Source organism: Odontesthes bonariensis, chromosome 10, assembly GCF_027942865.1.
Source record: "Odontesthes bonariensis isolate fOdoBon6 chromosome 10, fOdoBon6.hap1, whole genome shotgun sequence".
NCBI lineage: Eukaryota > Metazoa > Chordata > Actinopteri > Atheriniformes > Atherinopsidae > Odontesthes > Odontesthes bonariensis.
In genome coordinates this window covers 25,228,932-25,237,789 of record NC_134515.1, presented here as the reverse complement: position 1 = coordinate 25,237,789, position 8,858 = coordinate 25,228,932, and positions in this window count along the sequence as shown.

Genomic DNA, 8,858 nt, shown 5'->3' with positions numbered 1-8,858 from the left:
CTGTGGAAATGCTTTGAACGAGCCAGACATAGCCTGAGTAAGCCTCAGAGAGGACAAGCCCACATTGCCTGCAGGCAGGAGATTGGCTGAAAAAACAAAGGGCTGTTTGATTCCAGTGGCCTACCTTAAATGCATTATGTATATATCCAGTTTTTATCCAAGACAGCGCCAGCCGATGTTGTGCTTTATAAATGGTTTCCTGTGCACTTGCTTTTACAAATATTCATCTATTTATTTAGTGTCAGAATGAACTTTTACTGTGCACATACACGGGGCTTATATCAGGTGTACAACCTCCTGGTCTGTAGCTCAAGTTACCGTGTGTTGTTTAGGTCTGACCTACATAACATGTACAGAGCTCAAATTTACGGGTTACGTCGTTTTAGACAAAGCTATAGAATCAACTATTCCTCTTTACCAGATTCCTGGTAATGTATATGCTATAGGCAGCAGTCATGTGCACTTGGTACATTCTGTTCTTTTTCACGTACCCGTACACTTCCACTGCCAGCAGTGTTGACACCACTTGGACTTACAGTTGCTCAATTAAAATAGTGTCAAAGGATTAAACTGTACATACCAAAGCTATGAAGTTATCATCTACTAATGTCAATGATAAAAGGTAGGTTCGTAGGTAGGTAAGGTTGGTAAAAGTTAGTGAAAGAGCACACTTTAATGATTATATTGAAAATAGATGTGGATTATGTTGGAGCGGCACAAAAGATGGTTTGAAGAGGACTGAACCAGGGGAAATGTGCATGATTTAATGTAGTATTACGTATTACACTATATATTGTAAATATAATCAGGACGATGTTTAGCCTGCCTTTTGCCGAGATTGAGACATTTTCCCATGCTGAGGAGTTAGAAATCCTTTGTGTGTTTAAGGTGAGAGTGGTAGGTAAGGTAAAATGTAAGCAAAGTAAAAGAAAAATACAGTCGTTAAAAGGGGATTGTTAAGGACAGAGGTCAGTCACGAGCAGGGTTATCATATTTAATATGTTATATGAATGCTAAAGGTTTTTAAAATGGGACAAATGCAGTGTGTGGCAAGCAAACCAATTGAGAATGAAAATAAGATAAATATCCAGGCCTCTTCTAAGGAAGAGACCATTTTGTTTGTTTTTGTTTTATGTCAGTCTCATCGTGTTACACTTTAACTTATCGTTTGCAGCGGAGCAGCTGTTGTCTTCTTGTTTCTAAAAAAGTCAAATCTTGATTAGGCAGAGCAATCAAAGAGTGCTGCAAATTCCTGTAACTTTTTTTTCTTGTGTTTTAAGCACTTTATATCTGTATAAGGTTGCATTCCAACCAGGTAGACTGAGAGGAGTAGGCTACAGGTCCACAGGCTGTTAGATCGACAATACACATTCCATAGAAAGTTCACATGGCTTTGCAGTTACTCAATGAGGCAAGAAAGCCAGCAGGGTAAAATGCACATAAAAGTATTATTCACACAGCTGTCACATCTGTACTCTTGTGAAATCCCATCAACATCATCTCATGTTTGGCTAACCTGTCTTGTCAGTACTATGGTATGTGTATAAGGGCTTATAGGAGTGGTTGCAGAAACTCAGTATTCAGCGATAGTATATATAGTTACTTATATCCTCATTTGTATTCAGACAACAGCACTTCCCACATCATATAGTGATATACATTTATGCATGAACAGACTGCTGTGTATGATTCACAAAACCAGTGATACTGTAATGAAGTTTTAATCTAGTGCTCTGGGGTAGGGAAAAAAAAAGGCAGACTTGTGTGATTTAGCCAGAGGGGGTTAAACGTGTTAAATTAGTTCTCACGAAGTGATGATATGAACAGCAATAACAATGTACCTGTTTATCAGCTAAAGAGGATTTTTTTTTAATGTCAAGTTAGAAATCGGATGACGGTCCAAGTATGTGCGCCGGACTGGAATCCTGTTAGTGACTTGAATATATCTGACACTGTGATGCTGTGGAGTGTATGAAGAAAGAAATTCTCTACATTCATAAATTACCTGCATGATGATTTTGTCAGATGATGCTGCTGTTATACAGTCCCCTCCAAAAGTATTGGAACAGCAAGGAAAATTCCCTTGTTTTTGTTGTTCACTGAAGACATTTGGGTTTAAGATCAAAAGATGAGTATGAGACAAGAGTTCAGAATGTCAGCTTTTATTTCCTGGTATTTACATCTAGATGTGTTAAACAACTCAGGACATACCACCCTTTGTGCGAACCCACACATTTTTCAAGTGAGCAAAACTATTGGAACATGTGACTGACAGGTGTTTCTTGTTGACCAGGTGTTGCCTTTAAGGTTGATTGTTCAAACAATAAATAGTTCTGCATGACTAGTCTACTTTTGGCCTGGGTTTAAACCTATAAAGACTGAATTTCTTGTTAAAGAGGATAAACCAATATGAAGACCAGAGAGCTGTCTATGGGAGAAAAGCAAGCCAATTTGAAGCTGAGAAAAGAAGGAAAATCAATCAGAGCCATTGGACAAACAGTGGGCATAGCAAGCACAACAATTTGGAATGTCCTGAAAAAGAAAGAAACTACTGGTGTACTGAGCAACAAACGTCGAACAGGTCGGCCAAGGAAAACAACAGTAGTTGATGACAGAAATATTGTGAGAGCTGTAAAGAAAAACCCCAAAACATCAGTAAGTGACATCACCAACAACCTCCACAGTGCAGGGGTGAAGGTATCACAATCCACTGTTCGAAGAAGACTCCGAGAGCAGAAATATAGAGGACTTACCACAAGATGCAAACCACTCCTCAGCAGTAAGAATCGGAAGGCCAGATTGAAATTTGCAAAGAAGTACAGAGATGAGCTAGCCTGGCTGACGCGTCCACATCTCGATGAGATGGTGGTCTGGGAACTAGGTGTGCATTTTCTCGTATTTGAGGCGTGGTTTACGAATGCCTAGAGCCGTTTATTGGGCGCTACGAATTTCTATCAAATGGCGTCTGGTTCTTCCCATGCTGCTTTGCGCGTGATTCATAGCCAATTGTATCACTTATACCAGATGCTCTGTATGTAGAGCGACAGAAATTCGACGAGTAAGAAGGCAATGAAATCTTTCAACGCCAAACGTTGCTCTTTTTTTAAAAGTAAACTTGTGTTCTAAGCTACTTAAAACACTTTCTAAGGCTGCATCAAACCGTTGTGTCCGCTGCCATGTTGGATTAACACTACAAGCTTCGGTGTAGCGCATAGACGTCGTCATCGTATTGCTGCCCCCCCCCCTTCTGTGATTGGTTCCCTAACTCAGGCAAAAATAAGGGCGGTGGTTTCCAGGCTGCCTTTGCAGTGTGAATGAAATCGCGCGCAAAGCAGCATGGGAATTCCCAGGCTAGAGATGAGCCGCAAAAGTTCTGGAACACAATCTTATGGACTGATGAGACCAAGATTAATCTACCAAAGTGATGGAAAGGCCAAAGTGTGGCGAAAGAAAGGAACTGCTTATGATCCGAAGCATACAAGCTCATCTGTGAAGCATGGTGGAGGTAATGTCATGGCTTGGGCATGCATGGCCGCTTCTGGAACAGGCTCATTAATATTTATTGATGATGTAACTGATGATGGTAGCAGCAGAATGAATTCCAAAGTGTACAGAAACATTTTGTCTGCCAATTTACGGAGAAATGTATCCAAACTAATCGGGAGGAATTTTATCATGCAGTAGGACAATGACCCAAAGCACACTGCCAATAAAACAAAGGACTTCATCAGGGGGAAAAAGTGGAAGGTTTTAGACTGGCCAAGTCAATCACCTGACCTTAACCCGATAGAGCATGCATTTCACCTCTTGAAGAGGAGACTGAAGGGGGAAACCCCCCGAAACAAACAAGAACTGAAAGAAGCTGCGGTAAAAGCCTGGAATAGCATCACAAATGAAGAATGCAACAGTTTGGTGATGTCGATGGGTCGCAGGCTTGAGGCAGTTATTGCAATCAAGGCTTATGCCACCAAATATTAAAGGTTATTTACTTTAAGATTATTTGTTCCTTTACTTTTGCTCACCTAAAAATGCTGTGGTGTAATACAAATGGTGATATATCCTGAGTTGTTTAACGCATCTAGATGTAAATACCAGGAAATAAAAGCTGACATTCTGAACTCTTGTCTCATACTCATCTTTTGATCTTAAACCCAAATGTCTTCAGTGAACAACAAAAACAAGGGAATTTGCCTTGCTGTTCCAATACTTTTGGAGGGGACTGTAGATTAGAATTTTATTACAGCAGAGCGACAGCCTGAAAATGCTTAAAACTGCCACGTGTTGCCACGCAGTCTAAATCAACTCATTTTCAATCACCGTTTATGTCGCATTTAGCCATCTGACACTATGTTAAAACTATAGGTCTATTTGAGTCTTGTTGAACGTAACTATGCAGAGGGCTGATTCACAACCACATCATCTGGGTGTGTTAGCCCAGCTTTGAGAAACTCAATGCATGCTTGCAGTTTGCATGCAAGGTAGGTTTTTTTTTCTATTATCACGTAAAAGTAGCCTGGGAATTCCCATGCTGCTTTGCGCTCGATTTCATTCTCACTGCAAAGTCAGCCTGGAAACCACCGCCCTTATTTTTGCTAGAGTTTGGGAACCAATCACAGAACAGGGGGGGGGGCAGCAAGACGATGACGACGTCTATGCGCTACACCGAAGCTTGTAGAGCGTTAATCCAACATGACAGCGGACACAACGTTACCGTTCAATGCAGCCTTAGAAAGTGTTTCGGAGTAGATTCACCCTAGGGTCATTTGAACCGTGACATCCAGCCAAGTAGCCCACCCGAAGTTTTTCCGATATTGGCTGAACATCAGCTGAGTTACCGAGTTATCCCGAATAGCTTAGTACAAGCGCTAACGGACCCTGGCAGTATCTCCAAAATTACCACACTAAAATCACATGTCATGACACCAAACTTCTACAGTTGTACAAATATGGTCTGTACTCACAAAACGATGCATTTGGAAGTTTGTACATAGTCCAGGAGTTTATTATTATCATCAACACAAGCCTGATAGCTTTTCTGCTGCTAAAGCTTCGTTGACGTCACTTCTGGGAGCTGGGAGCTTCAAAGTAAGATGAGGGTTGATCTACTACTGTAGACAACAAAGCAAGGCTGCTCAATTTCTCCATTATTAAAATAAATTCACAACTCTACAACATAAAAATTCATGTAGAATATAGCATATAGGCCTACTTTGTTGTCAGTTTAAGTAGCTTAGAGCGCAAGTTTACTTTTATTTTCCATTTTTTTCTTCTTCCTCGTCGAATTTCTGTTGTCATCTGGTATAAGTGATACAATTGGCTATGAATCGCGCGCAAAGCAGCATGGGAAGAACCTGACGTCATTTGATAGACATTCGTAGCGCCCAATAAATGGCTCTAGGCATTCGTAAACCACGCCTCAAATACGAGAAAATGCACACCTAGTTCCCAGACCACCATCTCATCGAGATTGTGGACGCGTCAGCCAGGCTAACGTAAAAGTGCTTTCTGTCTCCATATTTTTTAAACTTCTTTCTTTAATGTCCAAATGTCCCAAATATCTACCACCCAAATGTCCCAAATATCTAAGTAATGGCTTTTTTTGGCCACTCTTCCATAAAGCCCAGCTCTATGGAGTGTATGGCTTACTATGGTCCTATGGACCAATATGCCAGTCTCTGCTGTCGAGCTCTGCAACTCCTTCAGGGTTTCCTTTGGTCTCTGTGCTGCCTCTCTGATTAATGCCTGAGTTTTGGTGGGCGGTCCTCTCTTGGCAGCTTTGTCGCGATACCATGTTCTTTCCATTTGAGGATGATGGAATTGATGGTGCCCCGGGGATCATTAAAGATTTTGATATTTATTTATAACCCAACCCTTACTTGTGCTTCTCAACATCTTTGTCCCTGACTTGTTTGGACTTCATGGTGTGATGCCTCTTGCTTTGTGGTGTTGCAGCCTCTGGGGCCTTTCAGAAAAGGTGTGTTTATACTGACAGATCACATGACATCTATATTGCACACAGTTGGACTCCATTTCACTTAATTATGTGACTTTTGAAGGTAATCGGTTGCACCAGAACATTTTAGAGGCTTCATAGCATACATATGCACATGCCAATTTTCAGTTTGTTTTTTTTAATTCTTTTTTTAATATATATTTTTCTCATTTCATTTCACCAACGTAGACTATTTTGTGTAGATCCACCACATAAATAATATTTAAAAACATTTAAATTACAGGTTGGAATGTAACAAAATAGGTAAAAAGCCAGGGGGGGATACTTTTGCAAGGCACTGTACAGTGGTAGCCATTGTGGATGATGAGGTGTTGTAAGGTTGAGTATGCTGAGTATGAATTGATTTGGTGATATTTAGCTCATAATTGTCCATAAAACAGCCCTGTACCTAAGGGTTGTATTGTGTTGTGATATTATTGTGTAAATTAGATACTGTAGGGCATAAGGCCTAATATTATTTTTTATGCAAAACAGCTGGCTGTCTCTTGACTAGGCACAATCATTCAGGTGAGGCTCACGAGAATGGCAAAGAAATTAACTCAATCATAAAACAATAAGCCCATAGGGCACAGAAAAGAAAAAAAATCACCCACTGAAAGAAAAATAAATCTTGCTTGAGTTGGTTGCCAAGTACCAAACTTTTGGTGTCACTCCCTTGTATGTCAAATCCATTCACTTTATTCAAATTCACATCTTATCAACAAGAAGATATCTCAAGGGTGTAATGCATTAAAAACAACATTTTTCACAACTTTAATAAAAGACTCAGCAAGAGATAGTTTGAGTGTCATTAGTTGCCAAGATGTACACAAGCAAGTACTGAATCACAGCACTCTTTGTATCATTTAATTTGTTCTATACTTCTTATTCCCTTAACTAATTGGAATTAAATGTTTTTGCTATGCCTGACAGAAACTACGTTTTAATACTCAGCAGTGTCATGGTTCTGACTGCTTACACATTGTACATGTAACAATTCTACTTTCAGAAAACTGGATGAGGTCTTATCCTGGTTTTGAGAATTTCAACAGTAACCAGGATGTTGGGACATAGAAACATCTTACTCGAGTTTCTGTTCATTCTCTGTTTGTGGCTGAGCTTGTCACACCGCGGTGAGGTCAAGTGGGTTTTTTGTCTCGTCTCCATGTCATGTCTCGTCATTTCCCGTTTTATTTTGAAAGATTAACTCCCCTCTCGTTTCAGGTCACTTGCCCTTCCTCTCGTGTTCCAGTCTGATTGTCGCATGAATGATTCCACCTGTTCCCTGTTAACCCTGTGTGTATAAGAGTCAGCGTCTCCCCTTGTCTTGTGCCAGTGTGTTGTATCTGTTGTCCCCAACGTGCTTCACTCTCGCCTTTGTAAGCCATAGTCCATGTACCAAGCCATAGTTTTGACCAATACCTCGCTAAGCGAGTTTTTGTTTTTGAATAACTTTTGTAAGATAATCTTGACAAAGCATAATTTAAGTTTGATAGCGTTTTTGCTTTTTCCTCCTAGTGGAGTGATCTTTTGTTTTGAATAAGGTTTCATACTCTAGTGCCTCCTATTTTTACAGGAGAGGTTTTTTGTTTTCCCCTGCAGCAGGAGTGATTTTTAGTTTAAAGATCAAAGTTTGATAGTCTTTGTTTTTTCCTCCTTAGTAGAGTGATTATTTTGATAAATTTTCATAGATATACTTCTCTCATTTTGGGAAAACACTGGTCAGGTGGATCTGTGTGTGGAAGCAGACTATTTCAATTCTGGCCTGATTGATGTGACCTGGGTGTTCCTCAGGGTTCAGTCCTGGCACTAATTCTGTTGCATGGAAGTAATTTTGAAATCGCTTCTTTCAACACAATTAAACACATTCTTATATGACTTAGAGGCAGACACTTTCAAATCTACATATTTTGGCTTTTTTTTATTTATTTTACTCTTATGCTTGTGTCAAATGTCTGTATGCGTAGGCTGTTGTAGTTGTGCTGTCTGATGTCTTGATCATGAAAGTCGTGAAAAAAATGTTTTATCTCATGAAACTTTTCCTGGTTACATAAAAGTTCAAATGATATACATTCATATTCAATAAGCATATTTTTGGGACAACAATTGGTCAATTTCAAACTTAAGCCCTGTATATGTGCCATCTGCCCCCAAATTCCAGTAATGGTCAAGCTGTGGAACAAACTTCAAATTACACTGTGTACTTCCCACCAGTCAGTGAACGGCTGCACACAGTCACTTCATGAATTGCCCTGTAATTTAGTTTTACACAGCAGCTGTACAAGGATTGAACTATGAGCTGTGTGACGGCTTTATTTAACTGTGAGCTGCACTAACAGAAACATCCTCTTTGCAAAAGATTAAAATAACCTGAATCATATTTAGTCTGGGCTTCAGGGATCATTTCATTTTTAGTTTGTGTAATCTGATTTTGTGATTAACTGACCTTTTGTCCCAGATTTTGAAAAGCTTATTCCCTCTTTCTGAAAAAAATGTTCTACCTAGTGTTTTCAGGTAAACGGCCCTGAGGCTCTTTGTATTTAAGTATTTAACTGTTGAAATGGGAGGAGGTGGAACTTCTCCTTCTTAAAATGTAATTGTTAACAGACTTCAGACAAAACTGAAGTCGTTATCTTTGGACCTGAGCGCTTTAGGGAGAAATTGTCTAGCTATATAGTTACTCTAGTTGGTATTTCTTGGTATGGTATTAGTTACTTGGATGGTATTTCCAGTGAGGAACCTTGGAGTTATTTTTGACCAAAATTTATCATCTGACTCACATATAAAACAGGTTTCTAGAACTGCCTTCTTTCACCTTCGTAATATTGTTAAAATCAGGAACATCTTGTCTCGGGCTGATGCAGAA